This window comes from Phascolarctos cinereus, unplaced genomic scaffold (genome assembly GCF_003287225.1).
Source record: "Phascolarctos cinereus isolate Bilbo 61053 unplaced genomic scaffold, phaCin_HiC Scaffold_4;HRSCAF=312, whole genome shotgun sequence".
NCBI lineage: Eukaryota > Metazoa > Chordata > Mammalia > Diprotodontia > Phascolarctidae > Phascolarctos > Phascolarctos cinereus.
The window spans coordinates 269912154-269932103 of NW_027555847.1; the positions used below are offsets into that span (position 1 = coordinate 269912154).

At 38.2% G+C, this 19950-nt stretch overlaps 1 pseudogene; it reads right to left on the reverse strand.

Moving 5' to 3' along the window:
• Nucleotides 1-14729, reverse strand: part of LOC110220528 (NADPH-dependent 3-demethoxyubiquinone 3-hydroxylase, mitochondrial pseudogene) — a 35080-nt pseudogene extending 20351 nt beyond the window's left edge.
• Nucleotides 14730-19950: the final 5221 nt, after the last annotated feature.

Consider the following 19950-nt stretch of genomic DNA (forward strand, 5'->3'; position numbering starts at 1 on the left):
AGGAGAGAATTGCATCAAGAAGACCAAACAGAAAACTCTTGCGATAGTCCATGCTTGATTAGGGTCTGCAACGGAGGGGCAGTCATGTGAGTAGAAAGAAGGGGACTTGCATGAAAATGTAGTGGGGATGGAACGATGAGACTTGGCAACAGATCGGTCATGTGGCGTGAGTGCAAGTGAGGGGTCAAGAATAACTCTGAGGTCATAAGCCTGGTGATTTGAAGGACCTTGTTGTCATTCAGTAGTTTTTCAGTTATGTCCGACTCCTCATGACCCCACTTGAGGTTTTCTTGGCAGACACTGGAGTGGTTTGACCTTTCCTTTTCCAGCTCATTTTACAGATGAGGAAACTGAGGCAAACAGGGTGAAGTGATTTGTCCAGGGTCACACAGTTAGTAAGTGTGTGAGGCCAGATTTGAATTCAGGAAGATGAATTTTCCTGACTCCAAGCCTTACACTGTATCCACTAAACCATCTAGCTGCCCCTGACTTGGAGTTTAGTGATGTCCAAAGACAGTAATAAGGAAATTTGGAAGAGGGAAAGGTTTTGGAGAAAAGAAAATGAGTTCCATTTTGGATATCTTGAGTTTGAGAAATCTACAGGACATTTGGCTCTATATGTCCAAAAAGTTTTTGGTGATGTGAGACTAGAAGTGAGACTAAGACTGGATAAATAGATATGAAAATCATCTTCATAGAGGGGATCATTGAACCCCTTCCTTTAAGTAAATAATTATTAATATGAGATCTCTGAATTTTTTAATTTTATTTTGATAACTATATTTTAATATCATTGATTTCCTTTGTAATCCCATGTATTTTATTTTATCCATTTAAAAGCATTCTAAGAAGGGGCCAATAGGCTTTATCAGACTGCTAAAGGAATCCATGACACAAAAAAAGAATCTCTGCTTTCCATGTATCAAAAGATTTCTGGAAACAGCTTTGTAACAGAAATAGTTCTTTTTTAATTCAACCTTTATTTTATTCTCTCCCTCCCATCTTCCTCCCTCCCACACTAAGAAGGCAAGAAAAACAAATCTTGTTATAAATATATGGCTTACATGTATATATGTGTGTATATTATATATATACATATATATACATACATATATATGTATATATATAATACATACACACATATATATATATGCATGTGTATGTGTGTGTATATATGTATATACATATACATACATATATACACACACACACACACACACACACAGAATTAAGCAAAACAAATTCCTGCATTAGTGAGGAGGGGAGGAGAGGGGGAGGGAGGGAGAGAGGGAGGAAGGAAGGAAAGAAGGAAAATGTGCTTCAATCTGTACTGAATCCATCAGTTCTCTGTCTGGAGGTGGGTAGCACACTTCATCAGAGGTCCTTTGCAATTGTGGTTGGTCATCAGGCTGATCAGTTACTACATCTTTACAATATTACTGTTGCTGTATAAATTGTCCTCCTGGTTCTGCTCACTTCGCTTTGCATCAGTTTGTACAAAGATTTCCAGGTTTTTCTGAAGCCATCCCTTTGTCTATTACCTTCCTATTGTACAACATACCTTGTTCAGCTATTCCCCAACTGATGAGCATGTTCTCAGTTTCCAGTTCTTTGTCAGCACAAATAGAGATGTTTTATTATATGTGTGTATGTATGTATGTATGTATGTACATTTGGGTCCTTTTCCTCTTTCTTTGATCTCTTGGGGGTAGACTTTGTATCAGTATTGCTGGTTTTGTACAGTTTAAAAGCTTTTTAGACATAGTTGCAAACTGTTTTCCAAAATGGCTAGATCAATTCATAGCTCCACCAATAATGCATCAAAAAATTAGTCTTCCCATAGCCTTTATAGCATTTATTGTTTTACTTTGCCGATCTGGTGGGTTTGATGTAGTACCTCAGAATTGTTTGGATTCTCATTTCTCTAGTTAATGATTTTTAAATTTCTGGCTATTGATAGTTTGTATTTCTTCCTCTGAAAACTATTTATTCATATCCTTTTACCATTTATCAATTAGGAAAGATCTCTTATTCTTGTAAATTTGACTAAGTTCCCTATATATCTTAGAAATGAGATACTGTATCAGAGAAACTCTGTTGCAAAGATATTTTCCCCAATTTCTTTCTTCTCTTCTAATTTTAGCTGCATTTGGTTTTGTTTGTGCAACAACTTTTAAATTTTATGTAATCAAAATTGTCCATTTTACCCTTATGTGATCATCTCTATCCCTTGTTTGGTCACAGACTCTCCCCATCCATAAATCTGACATGTAATTTCTTCCATGCTTCTCTAATTTGTTTATTATGGAGCTTTTCTTGGCGTAGTGAAGTGTTGGTCTGTACCTGGTTTCTGCCAGACTCTTTTCCAATTTTCCCAACAGTTTTCGTCAAATAGTGAGTTCTTGCCCCAGGAGTTGGAATCTTTGGGTTTATCAAATACTAGGTTACATGCTCTTTTGCTTCTATATATTGCATTCCTAACCTATTCCACTGATCAACTTCTCTGTTTCTTTTTTTTTAAGGCAATTTGGGTTAAGTGACTTGTCCAGGGTCACGCAGCTGGTAAGTGTCAAGTGTTTGGTCTGAGGCCGCATTTGAACTCAGGTTCTCCTGACTTCAGGGCCGGTAATCTATCCACTGTGCCACCTAGCTGTCCCTCATTCTCTATTTCTTACTCAGTATTACACTATTTTGACGACCACTACTTTGTAGTATACTTCAAGATCTGGTACTGCTAGGCTCCCTTCCTTCCTGTTTCCATTAATCTCCTTAATATTCTTGACCTTTTGTTCTTTGCAATGAACTTTGTCATTATTTTTTCTAGCTCTAAAATATAATCCTTTGGTAGTTTGATTGTTATGGCATTGAATAAATAAGTTCATTTAGGCAGTATTAGCACAGATAGCTCCTTAACAAAGAGCTTTTCTCCTCCGTTATTGATGCCACCTTATCAAATTCATCTTCACCTAAATCACTGAATGATGGAATAGCTACATGGTGCAGTGGATAGAGCACTGGGCCTGGAGTCTGGAAGACTCATCTTCCTGAGTTCAAATCCAGCCTCAGACACTCAGTAGCTGTGTGATGCTGGGCAAGTCCCTTAACCCTGTTTGCCTCAGTTCCTTCATCTGTAAAATGCGCTGGAGAAGGAAATGGCAAATCAATCTAGTATCTTTGCCAAGAAAATCCCCAATGGGGTCATGAAGAGTTGGACACAACTGAAAAAAAAATTGAATAATAGTCACCTAATGATCAGTGCTGCCTTGTATCTGATCAATGGCAAAGCTATAGGAGTCATGTTTTAAAGGCCAGTTCCCACTGGCTAAGAAAGGCTAATGTATTCTCCCTCTGTCTCCAGAAAGCCACTATAATAAAAGCTCCACGTAGGGGTTAGGCTTGTTGTCAGATCAAATCTGTTCATTGGCTTCCAAACAAAATTCAAATTCCTTGGCGTAGCATCCAAGGCCCTCTCCAATATGACTTCTGTTTACCTTTTCATAGTCGTAGGATTTATACTTGGTAAAGACCCTGTACATCATCTAATCCAATCACTCAATCATATCTTTATACTATGCATCTCTATGAGTACCACTCACCAGATTACTCATGTTATTTCATCAATTAGTCATGTCTGACTCTTCCTGACCCCATTTTGGGTTCTATTGGCAGAGATACTGGAGCAGTTTGCCATTTCTTTCTCCAGCTCATTTTACAGATGAGGAAACTGAAGCAAACAGGCTTACATGAGTTGCCCAGGATCACACAGCTAGTATCTGAGGCTGGATTTGAACTCAGGTCTTCCTGACTCCAGGGCCAGCACTCTATCCCCTGTTCTACCTAGGTGTATATAATGACATTTTCCTACCTCTGCATCTTTGTTCCTGCCATTTTCTTTGGGCAAATTCCCCTTACCTCACCCCCTTCATCCTGGGTTTTTTTTTTCCTTTTGAAATTTCATACCTTCTTTAAGGACCAGCTCAGATCCCACTTTCTTCCATGAAAACTTCCTTGATTTTCCTAACTGGTGATGATGTTTTGTTTCTCTGACTACTTTCTGGAGGTTTTCTGGAGACAGTGTGAGGAAACATTAGCCTTTCTTGGCCAGTGTGAATTGGCCTTTAAAATATAACTCCTATAACTTTGTTATTGATCAGACATAGGCAGAAATGATCATTAAGTGACTAGGGGAAGACAAACTTGATAAGGTGACACCACTAATGGAGGAGAAAAGCTCTTTGTTAAGAAACTACATATAAAACTTGGAATCCCTCTTAGATTCTTCAATGGAATTATGGCAAATGGAATTACTCCCTTCAAAAGTTCAGTTTGCAGCCTTCTCATGATGTGCTATGCCTACCCACGTATCAGAAATCTATTGAGGTTCTTCTCTCAAGCTTTTGACTATAACTAATTAATCATTGACCAGTAGGGGGCATGGGCCTTCATCAGTTATCGATGGTTCTGGCTACATCTTTTATAACAATTTTCTTTCATAGTTCTTGGCTGATAATATTTTTATGTTTTCTCATACCCACCATTCACCTCTCCATTGCTTTTGAGGTTTTCTTAAACTTTAATTTGTTGGAGACCACAGTATCCTACACCATTGCTAGAAGAATATTGTTTTGTTTACTTTTTCAGAAACTGGTATAGATAGAGCACTGGCCCTGGATTCAGGAGGACCTGAGTTCAAATCTGGCCTCAGACACATAACACATACTAGCTGTGTAACCCTGGGCAAGTCACTTAACCCCATTGCCTAGCTAAAAAAAAAAGAGAGAGAGAGAGATTGGCCTTATTTTTGAGGGTGGTATTTAAAGTCATTAACTGTGCAATTTAGATAAAGCTGCGATGAGAACCCAAGTTTCTAAAGTCTTAGTCCTATACTTATTATTTTATGTCCCACTGCTCCCAGCCCTGTTCTTAATAAAAAAATATATATATAAAAGAAATCTACCACAATCGTCTTTTGTTAGATTTTTCCCACTTTTACATTGTTATAGCAATATATCATCCTTAACTTTACCTTATCTTTCTGTCTCCCCTGAAACTCTTGTTGGGGTGAAGTTCTCATCTGAGGCCTACAGACTATCACTTAACCAAGCCGGGATTTACAGTTTTCCATTGTGTACTTTCCTGCATTCTCCTCACACAGAAGCCTACAAAATCCCACCTCCAGCATTACAGTCAATGTTTTCCCTGCTGCCAAACTCCCCATATTGAATTCTAGGTGGCAGGCACCGACCAGAACTGAATACCAATGAGTATGTGGAAAATGGTATTGAGTGAGGTGAAGAACAAAAGCATTCTGGCTTCAAAGGGAAAGCCCTAAGTGGAATCTACAGTTTCTGCACACAAGGGGCTTAACAGAGCCTGGGTTAACAACAGCCATGACAAAAAAAAAGAAAGAAAGAAAGAAAGAAAGAAAGAAAGAAAGAAAGAAAGAAAGAAAGAAAGAAAGAAAGAAAGAGAAGAAAAAAAGAGAAAAGAACTTGTTACAAAGAGCTGAAAAATAAGCAGTTATCAGCCCTTTCTGTAGCATTTGCAAAAGCTTTTCAAGCTTAAAATATGACCCAAAAAGTAGTTCATTGGTCACCATTTGGCCTATGATGGTCATGAGCAACACTGAAATCTTTCTAATACTTCTCAATAATTCACACAGAAAGGGGAACACTTTTGATTGCCGAATCCTTGCTAGATTGAGAGACACACATTCGTATGTAGGTGCTCTGGGAAAAACAGAAACACACACACACACACACACACACACACACACACACACACCCTCCAGCAAATCCGAATTGGTTGGCTAGAAGTGAGTTCTGGCTGACTTCCCAAAGATTAGAGGCCTTGCTGTGTTTTTTTTTTCTTGCTGATTTTCTCTTTTTACCCATTCTAGTCAGCCACTGATGTGTGCACCTCGAGCAATGGTGACCTCACAAATGCTCCATCCCATTTTTCATGCTTGTTCTAATGACCATGTTTTCAGGGGATAGAAGCTGAGGACTTGAAGGGATGGGAAGAGAAATGTTAGGATGGGGGTGGGAAGGAGGGAGAGAATCTTTGTCTGATCTTTTTCCCTCTCCCTAAAACCAGTGTGTTTTTGAGCAAAAGAAAATGGAGAAGACTATTATAAATACCTTCATCCTTGATATTGAAAATTGAAGTATTAGTTTTTCCATTGTTGAAATCCTAAATACTCTCTCTCTCCTTTTCCTCAGGTTTTCTCACATACATCTGTTCCCCTCCCCCCTTCCCATTTCTCCTTTCTTCCCTTCCTGTGTTCCTCCCTTTCTGCCTTTCTCCCACACTTCTTCCCCCTTCCCCTTTCCTGGAGAGAAGCCAGTCACTCAGGCCCCCATCCTTTGCCATATCACTTGCTTTGCCAGTTGTTGATGAAAATCTGGCAGCAGGAAGAGGGACCATCTGTGGCAAAGTTGAAACCTATTTAGCTCTCCAACAAGCTGGGGAGGGGTGGGGGTGGGGAGCATCTTTCTTTATATTCAACCAGGCTAAAGATGACAATTACAGTAGGATTAAAACCATGGAGTGAAATGGGGAGTAGGGGAGGGAGAAAACTCTTCTAAAACAGCAGAAATCATATTAGGAATTAGCTTTGAGAATCAGACATTCTCATATTTGTGTAATGTACACCTGAGACAAAATCAACTTTCTCCACAGCTAGCTATGTTAGAGCCTATTCTTGGATCTCAAAGCATATAAGGAAGCCTCTGACACTCTCAAATGAAGTGATATTTGCAAAGTGCTTAGCACAGAACCTAGCACATAGTAGACATTTAATAAATATTTGCTCCCTCCCTAGCCCCTTCCCTTGCTGAGTGATTTTAGGTAATAACTTCCCACATTTTCAACAAATGTATTAAGCACTTAATAGAAAGATATTGTGCTGGGCCCTGAAGATAAAAAGACAAAAGCAAAAATCACTTTCCTATTCTATTGGATGAGCATTTACATAAGCCCAGGCAGGCAAATACTAGGTACAGAGAGAATGAATGACATTAATAATGAATGTATTAAACATTTCCTATTTGGCAAGCACTGTGCTAAGTGCTAGGAATACAAATACAAAAACAAAGACAGTCCCTGCCCTCATGAAGCTTATATTCTAATAGGGAAGACATCCCATATAAGGGAGAGGTGGCTAAGGAAGGAGACTTTGATCCAGAGTAAAATGGTCTAGGTAGAGTTCAGATAGAGATCTCTAGGAAGAGTGAAAGAGGGAGAGAGAGGTCACTAAGAACTCAGGAATTCAAGTAGAGTTTCCTGGATAAGGATACAATATGATGTGATCAGAGATTTAAGGCTGGAATAGAATTTAGAGGCCAGTAAGTCAAACCCTTCATTTTACAGATGAGGAAACTGAGGACAGAAAGATTAAGTGACTGCCTAGGTTTACAGTGTCTGGGATAGAATTGGAACCCAGGTCTTCCTGATTCCTAGTCTAGTGCCCTATCTTTTTTGCCTCCATTGTCACCTAAGGTGGCAGCTAAGCTAATCCTTGAAGTAATATAAAGATTTGGAAGGGTGGAAGTGAGAAGAGAGTATATTTCAGGAATATGGGATGGCTTGTGTAATTATATGGAAGCAGGAGATGAACTATTGAGTTCTTTCTGATTTTAATTGGAGTGAAGAGTTCATGGAAGAGATAGAATGGGAATAAGGCTAGAAAGGTAAATGGAGCCAGATTATGGTGGGTTTTAAAATGCCAGGAGTTTATCTTTTATCCTAGAGATAATGAAGAGAAACTAAAGATTTTTAGTCAAGAAAGTTACATGGTCAGTCCTGCGCCTTTGGAAGTTTATTTTGGCAGCTATGTAAAGGATGGATTATAAAAAGAAGAGACGGAAGGTAGGGAAATTATTTAATGATCTATCACAATAATCCAGATGAGAGTGATGAGAGCTTGAACAGGGATAATTATCATGTGAGTAGAGAGGAGATGGGTGTGAGAGGTGATAGTGGAATGAATCTACCAAACTTCAAAACATAGAATATTGGGGTAAAGGAAGGAGTCGGAGTCAAGGATGACACTGCAGTTATTCCGTGAATCTCCATGACTGGGAGGATGGTAGTGACCAACAGAAATATGGCTTACAGAGTAATATGATGACTCCAATTTTGGATGTATTGAATTTAAGACACCAGTCAGATCAGATATCTGACAGGCAGTTGGCAATATGGAACTGGAATTTAGGAAAGAGGTTCATCTTCAAAAACATGGGAGCAAATGAGATAATGAAGGGAGGGTTTTTGTTGCATCATTTCAGTCACGTCCAACTCTTTGTGACCCAATTTGGGGTTTTCCTGGCAAAGATACTGGAGTGAGTTGCATTTCCTTCTCCAGCTCATTTTATAGATGAGAAATGAGGCAAACAAGGTTAAATAACTTGCCCAAGGTCACACAGATAGTAAGTGTTCAAGACTGGATTTGAATTCATGAAGATGTGTCTTTCTGATTCCAAGCCCAGCGCTCTACACACTGTGACACCTAGCTGCCCTCTTCATTTACATACTAGAACAGAAAAAGAGGAAACTGCAAATCTTTATTATATATAGCTTTCTTTTTAAAAGTATATATTAAATTTAAATCTTTGTATTATTTTGAAGGTGAGGTATTTTCTATCTTTTCATGCTGGATTTTGTTGATAATATAGAGAAAAGCTGATAATTTTATGAGCTTTTTTTTTACACCTTCCAAATAAAAACAAAACATAAGCTCTGGCAGTTTTCCTCCAGCATTCTACCATGTGGAAAGGCTTTACATACAACCTCAGTAACAGACTGAATCCATTTTCCAAGGACCATCCTAGTACCCCACCCAGTAATGAATTTTTTGGGCTGTGACAAACATAAAACCATGAAAGAGAAATTTTAAATGACTCTCAGGCCTTAAAGATCTCTCTTTCTCCTTTTACTGTGATGGAGGCAAAGTGATGGGAAAGAGAGTAAAAAGGCCAAGAATCACAAATGAGTATTCTTCACTTTGACTATTGGTATTCTAAACATGACATGCTTCTTTAATGACCAACAGGTATATTGCTGGAAAAGCTAAGTCATATCGACTCAGTAATTTTGCATAATCCAGCAAAATAAATGCCCACATTGTCCATGTCTGAAAACGGACATCTTTTTCTGCATTTTAAGATCATTGCATTTCTGGAAGGAGGTGAGTGCCAAGTTTCATCTGCAGGCTTTTGGAATCAGAACAGTCTTGATATTTTTCCTACAAGGATCAGGAGAAACGAGGACTTGCAGCTAAATGGAAGAATGGCTCACAAATTCTTCTTGGAGAGGCAAAGAAAAAAAATTGGCAGAGTGGGTTTTATTTTGTTCACCTACAGGCAGCAAGAAACATTATTTCATTTGGATATTTGGTCATGACAGATTGAAACATTAATGACAACTACTTGCAAAAAGAGCAACATGAAAATAATTGCAGCTTACACAGCAACATTAGTTGCTGAAGATAAAGAGGTAGAGGAGGATATGAAGAAGCTTCATAAGGCATCAAATCAACATATACTCACACTCTTGGTGACTTCAATGCTAAAGCAGGAAAAGGTGAGGATGGGAAGAAATATCAGTCACAAAGAAGGAATTTGAGAGGTCAAAGACTACAGCAAAGTCTCACACCTCTATACCTGGAATACTTTCTATGGAGAAAAGGGGGGAAAGGGAATAACTAGGTGCTAGGCAAGAAAGAAAGAAAGAAGGAAAGAAAGAAAGAAGGAAAGAAAGAAAGAAGAAAGAAAGAAAGAAAGAAAGAAAGAAAGAAAGAAAGAAAGAAAGAAAGAAAGAAAGAAAGAAAGAAAGAAAGAAAGAAAGAAAAGGAGGGAAGGAGGGAAGGAAAGGAAGGAAAGGAAGGAAGGAAAGCATCGTAAAGAACAAATTAGATTATATTTTTAGCATAAAGGGAAAAAACTCTTTTTTTTTAGGCAATGGGGTTAAGTGACTTGCCCAGGGTCACACAGCTAGTGAGTGTCAAGTGTTTGGTCTGAGGTCAAATTTGAACTCAGGTCCTCCTGACTTCAGGGCTGGTGCTCTATCCACTGCGCCACCTAGCTGCCCCAGAAAAATTCATTATTGATATGAGACATATCCCCAAGTCAGTTATTTTATTCAGTCAGACAGACCATTGATTCATCTATTGTAAGATCAGAATTAGCAAAACACAAAAAGAAAGACAAGAAAAAAATATGGTGTATAGTGGAAATTAGTTAAGTCTGAATTATTTAAACAAGTACCTGAAAATCTAAAAGGGAAAATGGGGAACAAAAATGACATAGGCACTAACTTTAATAATTTCATCTGGAACTTCAACCAATGTAAATTAATTACTAAAATAAAGAGACCAAAAGAGCCTAAAATGGGCCTCAGTCAGCAAATATCTGACTTATTTGCCAAATGGAAAGAGATGGCTCCCAAAGATGACATGTTAGGATAGAAATTTATTTGTAAATCTTACAAACAAGAGTGGCAGATTACCGTGAGTAGTATCATCCCATAAAGGGAAGAGTAGAGGATGAGAAACATAGAATGTTATACTAATGCAACATTATGACCTTTCTATTAGCCTTTCTCATAGCATGATGCCTAGACATCTGTTTGGGTTATCACATTTTCTCATATATCAGTTATTTGTGCACATACTTCCCCCCCGCCACCATTTAAATTGCAAACTCCTTAAGAGTCTATCTCATATCTGCCTCAAGAGGTAGTAGATTTCTCCCCTCACAGAAAATCTTCAGTTAGAGCTATGATGACCATTTGCTGGAGATACATTAAAAAGGGTTCTTGCTCAAGGCTGGTTTGAACTAGATGGCCTCTGGGGTCCCTTGAAATTGGGGCTCTGGGGTTCTGTATCTCTACGTGTTAGCCCAGTGCCTTGCACACAGTGAATAACATGTTTGCTGATTTGAATTTAACTCCCTAAAACACTTAAACATGATCATCAGGGGCTCTAGATGGCTTAGTCCTGTGCAATATTACTTTCTTCACTCCCCCAGAAGATTAGTTTTATATGTCAAAGATAGCAACCCGAAGGACTCATAGGTATCCCTCCATGGCACCTCACTCTTGAGAGTTCTAAGAACAAATGCCTTCCCCAAAATGGGTTTTCTGGAAACATCTTTTTGTTACCCTGACAGTCTTAAGCACCACTACGCTGACTGCATGTAGTTTATATTTTCTAATACTCAGCTTCTGAATTATCACCATATTTCCAATTAACTCCCCTGTATGGATAATAAGGAGCCCCTAAATGGCCCAGCTACTGGTAGAATTTTCTACTTCCTGGACCATAAAGTTTTCCAAACATGAAACAAGACCTTCTTTGATGATCCATGCTATTCACCCTTTGTTACCCAACAGATGTGGAAAAGAAAGTTTCCTGTGATTTCTAGCACCTCTATCACTGGCCCAGAAAAAAAGTGTGTGTGAGTTTGTTTGCTTAGCTCTCACTTTGCTGGTCTGGGGCAAAAGGTCGTTGAGGGTTTTTTTTAACTTATTGTTCTTTTCTAAAAATGCTATTTTAAACTTTTTTCATTGGTAGTCTCCACTTACTCAGAATGGAGCCATGTTATCACATCACTTTTAATGGTTATTGAATCCACTAGTCAGAGAAGAAGTGTTTATCGTCTATTCTAGTGGCATTTCTGGCTAAGTTAAGCAATGTAATCTTGCTTATCTCATTTTCATTTGAAATTCCCGTGACCTGCATCCGGTCTAAATGTTGACAAATTAATTTACAATTCCATTCCATTAAACAAACATTTATTAAGCATCTACTATGTGAAGCACAATGCTAGGTATCGGAAAACGAAAGATCGAAAGAGTAAATAAGAGCCAGTTTCTATCAGTACTGGCTGATATTCATTTGCAGATCTGCTTCACCTAAGTGGGTCTGACTTGAAAAGCTATCTGGGTTCAATGTTCTGTGAAGATTCAAAGCATTTCTCCACTGTGCACAACCTCTTCAAAACTCATTCTTGCTCTTCTGATTCCTAATGCTTACTAGGCCTTCATCGGGCTAATAGGTTCTTTGTCTCTTCCATCTTAGCCCTTTTCACCCCTATTCCCTTCTTCTTGCATTAGAGACTAATTTCCTTGTGCAAGACTGACATAGAATACTTGAGGTTTCTCTCAGCCCATCCTTTGGAAGCAATGATTCAGCTCAGCCAGGCTCTGACAAATCAGTCAGTAAGCATTTATTAAGAGCCTAGTGTGTGGCAAGTACAGCACTAAATGTTGGGGATACAAAGAAAGACAAAAGACAGTCAAGACAACTGGCAATGGCCTAGGATGCAGTGGATGACTTTAGGATCTTTGATATCTGACCAAGCTCTAGTATGTGCTTCAGTCACCTTCATGGATATTGAAACAAATTGTTCTCATCCTCCCATTCCACCAGGGGAAGTCTTCACAGGCTTGGCGGAAACATTCCAACTCACCAACAGGTTGGAGGCCTGTTGGTTACTCTCAACCTGGTTTAGCCTATCTGGTGGGGTGTGGCCACTGTGCCTGATACAGTTTCTTGGAGCTACAGGTGAGAGTTGGGTGACAGGTAGACATCAAAGGTGGATGAGCAGCCCTGAAAAGGGCCCAGCAAGCCTTCACCTCAAAGGTGCTACTCCTCCTTGAATGCCCCTACACCCCTATAATTACTATAGCAAGGTCCTAAGGAAGCACAGAGGGTTTGGGATCAAAATTTTAGTTAGAAGTATTAGCCATGATAAATTAATAGAAATTCTTCTCCTTCCATGACAGGAGTTAAGAGAGAAGGCTGCTGGTAAATAGGTGGAGAAATTGGGAAAGTGGGGAGTAGAGCAGGGACTGAAGGGAAGGGATTTAAATTCAGGCCCTCTTATTCCAGAGGCAGAACTTTTTCCACCATTCCAAGCCAATCCAGGTCAACTGCAGATCTTTGAACAGAGGCTGAATGACCATTTGTCAGGCACACTAGCATGGGTTTCCTTTCCTGTTCTCAAATTCCACAATTTCATTATTCTGTGATTCTGAAATTGAATAAACTTAGTATTTAATTGTTTTTAGGGACTGGAGATACAAAGCTTCTAAAAACAACAGTGCATTCCGTTGTCTTCAAGGATCTTGTAACATTTTGAGGGAGAGAGAAATGAGAATGATACCCATCTACCTGTGTACTCCCAAACTTCTATAGGATGTGACTGATAGAACTTTAAGAAAAGGATGAAACTTGAGATCAGTTAGATAGACAGCTACAGCATTAATTACCATTTATTATTTTTTATAATTTGTATTTATTTATAATTCATATTTATTATAATTGCCATTTATTATTTTATTAGTGTTTGTTAGTGTTAACTATGTGCTAGGTGGAAGCTAGGTGGTTCAGTGGATAGAGTACCAGGACTGAAGTCAGGAAGACTCATCTTCCTGAGTTCTAATTTGGCTTCAGACACTAGCTATGTGATGCTGCGCAAGTCACTTCACCTGTTTGCCCCAGTTTCTTCATCTGTAAAATGAACTGGAGAAAGAAATGGGAAAACCATGCCAGTATCTTTGCCAAGAAATCCCAAATGGGGTGATGAAGAGACAAACACGACTGAAAAACTCTGAACAACAATATCAACAACTATTTGCTAGGTGCCGTGTTAAGTGCTGGGAATGTAAATATAGGCACGCAAGACATTCTGTCCCACCAAGGAGCTTCTGTTCTAATGGAGGAAAATAACACTTAAATGGAATCTGGGAACGCTAATAGGAGATCAGTACTGCTGCACAGCTTGGAGTAGTCCAGAAAGTAGTGCAGAGGCCTGCGCCCTGCAGAATAAATCAAAAGCCAAATTATCTGAGTGGACTGACCCACAAGTGACATTTAGGCCATAAGCAGTAAGGAGGTGGAGTTGATTGTCCCAGTAGAGAAGGCATGGATTGGATCAGTCTAGGAAGTGATGTGAAGGCCTGGCCCTGGCAAGATAAGGAGACTTTTATGTTTCTAAAACTGTCCCCAGCCTCAACCTCAGGAGCATAGTTGTCGGGGGGGGGGGTTAATAATATTTCATATTTTCTAAATTACATGTAAAGATGATTTTTAACATTCATTTTTTTAAAATTTTGAGTTCAAGGAGAAGATTCTGGGAAGATGGCAGAGTAGGTTAGTAAATTTTCAACTCTCCAAATTTCCTCCACAAAATAAGACAGAACAGTGCCTCAGAGGGAACATAGAGCAGAGGAAACAAACCAAAGTCGGAGTAAAGCAGCTGTCTTCCTAAGGCAATCTGAGAAGACCCCAGCAGAGACTTGACCTCCAGGGGCAGAGGTTCAGCCTGAGTGAAGGGCAAACCCCTCCAGGCTGACTCTGAGGAATCAAAGCCCTGGAGGTGACTGGATTGAGAGGCAGCCTCAGCCTTAGAAACTTTCATCTCACTGACCGTGTAGGGGTTTGACAACTGAGTAAAAGACTGAAGGACCTGCCACTGTTCAGGAACGCCGAGCACAGCTGGGCTAACCAGATATGTCCTAGGCTATGGCTGCAGGGAGGAGCTAGCACACACCTGGTGAGTGCAGTCACAGAGGGAGGGGACCCTGCTGGCTGTGGCCACTTGCAGGACAGCAGAGTCCCTGGTTTCAGTTCCAAGGCAGGGAGGACGGCTGTAGTTTGCAGCCACCAGAGGGACCTCAGGGAGTGAGGTCATTTGTGGGACGGCATGGCTGGGGGCCCTTGCCATTGCTTAGCAATGGAGTGGAGAGCCCAAGGTTGGGCCCTGAAAAAGACCTCAGAAAATAATAGTAAGAAGGGCCTGAGGCTTGGGCATCATTCCTCATACCTCAGGATAAAACCTGATTACACTAATAGCTGCTAAAAACAAAATAAAATAAAATAAAATAAAATAAAATAAAATAAAATAAAATAAAATAAAATAAAATAAAATAAAATTAGCAAGCAAAGGAGGAAGAACCCAACCTTAGATAGCTACTATAGGGATTGAGATTTGAGTTCATATTCAGAGGAAGATAATGGAATTTAGAAAGTCACTCCCTTTTCAATGAAAAATACCAAATGGTCCCCCCCACACACATACACAAAAGAGTTCTTGAAAGAACTTAAAAAGGACTTTAAAAATCAAATAAGAGAGATCAAGGAAAAATTAGGAAAAAAAAATAAGAGCAATCCAAGAAAATTATGAAAAGAAAGTCAACCAACTTGAAATAGAGAATAAAATACTTAAGAAAACAAATAATTCTTTGGAAACTAGAATTGGGCAAGGGGAAGTTAATGACATTGTAAGACACCAAAAATAATAAAACAAAATCAAAAGAATGAAAAAATGGAAGATGTGAAACATCTCATCAGAAGAACGGTGGATATGGAGAACAGATCGAGGAGAAATAATATAAAAATAGTTGAACTACCTGAAAATTACAATAAAAAAGAATCTTGATACAATATTATAAGAAATTATCAAGGAAAATTGCCCTGAAGTTCTAGAACAAGAAAGCAAAGCAGAAATAGAAAAGATCCACCAATCACCACCTGAAAGAGATCCTAGGAGGAAAACTTATAGGAGTATCATAGCCAAGTTTCAAAGCTCCCAGCTTAAGGAGAAATATTGGAAGCAACAAGAAAAAAACAATTTAAATATCATGGAGCTACAATAAGGATTACACAAGACCTAGCAGTTACTACATTGAAGGATAATATGTCTTGAAATACTATATTTCATAGACTAAAAGAGCTGGGGTTATGACCAAGGGTAACTTACCTGGCAAAGTTAAGCATAAGCCTAAATGGGAAAAAAATGGACATTTAACACACTGAAAGACTTTCAAGTATTTGTGACAAAAACAGCAGAACTTAAGGGAAAATTCAAGATATAATATCCAAGAGAAATATAAGGTAAACATTAAAGACCAATTATAAGGGACTCAATAAGATCAAATTGTTTACTTCTTACATGTGAAAATGCTATCAGTACTCTTATGACTGTCATTATTTGTGTAGTTTGAAAGAAAGGCTTGAGCTAAGTTGGGTATGATAAGGTGATTCTAAAAAAAATGAAACTATAGGGAGAGATAAAAGGAGTAATTATCTTGCACAAATAAGGCATAAAAGGAAAAATTATACATAAGAAGCTAGGAGTGGGGAGAGCAGGTAATGCTGGAACCTTACTCTCATCAGGAATGGGCTAAAGATGGAATAACGTGCATATATGTATACATATGTATGTGTGTATATGTGTATATGTACATACATACACATATGTATATATGCATAAAAATCTTCTAAATTCAGAAAGAAATAAGAGGGCAAGAGGATAGGATTGGGGGAGAGGATATTGGAGGGATAGACTCTTGGAGGGATGGGTAGGTAAAGGAATAGGAGGGCAAGTAGAAGATACAAGCAAAGCAGAGGAGTGAGAAGGGATAGGGTAAACAGGAGTGAGAAGGATAGTGAAAAATAGGAAGGAGGAAAATGCACAAGTAATTAAAACTTAGAATGTGAATGGGATGAATTTATCCATAAAACAGAAATGGATAGCGGATTAAAAATCTGAATCCAGCAATATGTTGCTTTCAGGAAAAACTGTCAAAATGAGAGATACACACAAAGATAAAATAAAGGGCAGGAGTAGAATTCATTATGTAAAAAAAGCAGGAGTAGCAATCATGATCTCAGACAAAGTTAAAGTGAAAATAAATTTAATCAAAAGAGAAAAATAAGGCAATCACATTATGTGATAGCAATATTATTCTATGTTGTTTTAGATCATTTAAAGTAACAAGACAGTATAAAATGCCCAAGAGTATACCTGCCAAAACAGACACAGGAACTATATGAACATAAATATAAAACACTTTGTATACAAAGTCAGATCTAAATAATTGAAATAATATTTATTATTCAAGGGTAGGTAAAACCAATATTTAATAAAAATAACAATTTTACCTAACTAATCTATGTATTCAATGCTATTACAATTAAATTAGTAAAAAAAAATCTTGCTGAGTTAGAAAAAATAATAACAAAGTTCATTTGGAAGCACAAAAGGTCAGGAACTTAAAAGAAACCAGGGGAAAAAGATGTAAAGGAAGCAGATTCAGATAGTATGTTCCATCATGAGTATTAGGTCTTAAACTATATTATAAAGTGAGAACAATGTTGAAGTGAAAAATGGATAATTTTGATTATTTTAAATTAAAATTTTCTTGTATAAATAAAACCTATGTAGCTAAGAATAGAAGACATGCAGAAAATTTGGGGAAAGACTTTTATAGACAATCTCTCAGATAGAATGTGATTGTGTTGAAATATTGCTGTAGTGTAGGAAATGATGAGCTGGTTGATTTAAAAAAAACATGGAAAGACTTGAACTTGTGAAGGAAGATGATATACATGTTCAGAGAAACAGTGGAAATAAGCATAGTATGGTCTTACATATATGTGTATGAGTGTATATGTGTGACATAGATATCTGTGTATGGATCCATGGTTAATTGTAGCCTTCTTTAGTGTGGGGGAAGAGGGGAGGGACAGGGAAAAATAAAAAATGCACAGCAGAGAGCAAAATGAAACATAAAAGGAAGCAAAGAAAAGCTGGTCAGCTTTGAAAACAATATGTAGTATTTATTATATAGGTTTTCTTGAAATGGAAATTTATTTTTTATATTGTATCCTCTCCTACGTTCTTCTGTGTACGTGGCAATGTTTATTTTTTTTTCCTTTCTAATTTTGTATTTAAGTTTAAAATAAATTTTTTAAATTGCCAAAAAAAAAACCCCAAAACTTTGAGTTCCATATTTTCTCCCTTTCTCTCTCAACTCCCCCTCCCTGAGGTGGTAAGCAATTTTATTTAACTTGTACATGTGCAATCATGCAAAACATATTTCCACATTAATTACAGTGTAAAAGAAGACACAAACCCAAAGAAAACAATATGAAAAAAATAAAATGAAAAACAGTGTGCTTCAAATTGCATTCAGACTCCTTCAGTTCTTTCTCTGGAGGTGGATAGCATTTTCTGCTGAGTCCTTTGGAATTGTCTTGGATCATTGTATTGTTAAGAATAGCTAAGTCATTCACAGTTGATCATCATGAGTGTAGTGGTTTTTCCTTTATTTTTCATATATTTTTGTATCTACTTATCTGTGCACCTATTGTTTTTCCCCAGGAAATGTAAACTTCTTGAAGATAAGAACTGTTCCTCCTGCCTAGCCCAGGATCTGACACCTAATAGAAATTTAATAAATATGTGTTGAGTTGAATTGAATTAGAAATGAGAAGGGATCTTTGATGCCACTGGTTGTCAAGGTCATAGTCATCTATGGTCAGATGCTTACATTTCCCTTTCTGCAAGGGTTGTGCCCAGTCCAGAGATCATAGCTTCAGAAAATGCATAAAACAATTCTAAGACCATGAGCACCACTGAGGTACTCTTTCCATGCTCTTAAGGAATAGGGTTGTTGTGAGGATCAAATAAGATATTATGTATAAAGCACTAAAAACAGTCTCTGGCACATAATAGACACTATCTCATTCCCTTCCTCCCCTAGCCAGTGTGAGACAATAGGGAGGTGGAGCTTGTAAACATGAAGTTGGAAAAGGAATTTAAAGACCTTTTAGTACAATCATCTTATTTTATGGATGAGAAAACCAAGGCTCAGGGAGATCGAGTGACTTGCCTAAAATTATATAGTTAGTGGACACCAGAAAGATAGATGGATAGATAGATGGATGGATGGATGGATGGATGGATGGATAGATGGAGGTGGATGGGGGGGAGAGAGAGAGACAGAGAGACAGAGAGAGACAGAGAGAGAGAGAGAGAGAGAGAGAGAGAGAGAGAGAGAGAGAGAGAGAGAGAGAGAGAGAGAGAGAGAGAGAGAGAAAGAGAGAGAGAGAGAGAGAGAGAGAGAGAGAGAGAGAGAGAGAGAGAGAGAGAGAGAGAGAGAGAGAGAGAGAGAGAGAGAACATTTACTAACTATATGCCAGGCAAATAGTTCTGGAGCTCAATGAAACATGGAGGGGATTGGAAGGAGGTCAAGTCCAATATTCAGGCATCAATCTATAATGATATGTAGTCACAAACATATGATATGAAAAGATCCAATCTGTCATCTAACTGCATACACATGACACCAGGCAATAGAACTTTTGACCTTTGGCTCCCAAAAGATGTGCTACCTAGATTTTTAAAATATGGATTCGTAGCACAAATTCTAGTTTGCTAATATGAGGCAAATAGTAGGTAGAAATGAATCATACGACGATTAGATTTTTCTCTCTTTGATCTAGGAGGTGATGCCATGACATGAAAGTGAATTGGATTTAAGTAAGGGAGGGTTGTGCGAAGTCACTAGCTTCACTTTCTCCTCTGGAGCCATCTGGGTTCCTGGCAAGATAAGGATCAGGACGACTGGAGATGGCCCCAGATGACTGGAGAGATAGCAACTGGTAAAGTGACGCTGGGGAACACAGACAATGAAGCTCATGAGCAATATTATTAAGGGAAAAAAACTCAGGCTTTAAGGGTTATACCCAGAACCCCAAAGAGAGAAGTAGCTCTCACTGGGAACTCAACTTGGAAGTTGAGTAAGTCCACAGAGCCTGTGCTATATAAAATGTCATGATCAACAAAAGTGGATAACTTAAAGAGATCAATCTTGGAAAAAGAAATTATACAGTTTATTAAAAGCTATCTTTAAAAGCCACCAAATTTTAAAGAACAGTTAATTTCTGTATTATCTAGACTGTTTTTTAAACATAGAAAAAAAATTGGAGAAGTATGGGACGCTACCAGATTCCTTTATGTTTTAGAGGCCGCTGGTGACACAGTGTATGGAACACGCCCTTGAGTTAGGAAAATCTGAGTTCAAATATAGCCTCTGACACTTACTAGCTTTCTAACCCTGGGCAAGTTGCTTAACCTCTATCTGTCTCAGTTTCCTCAA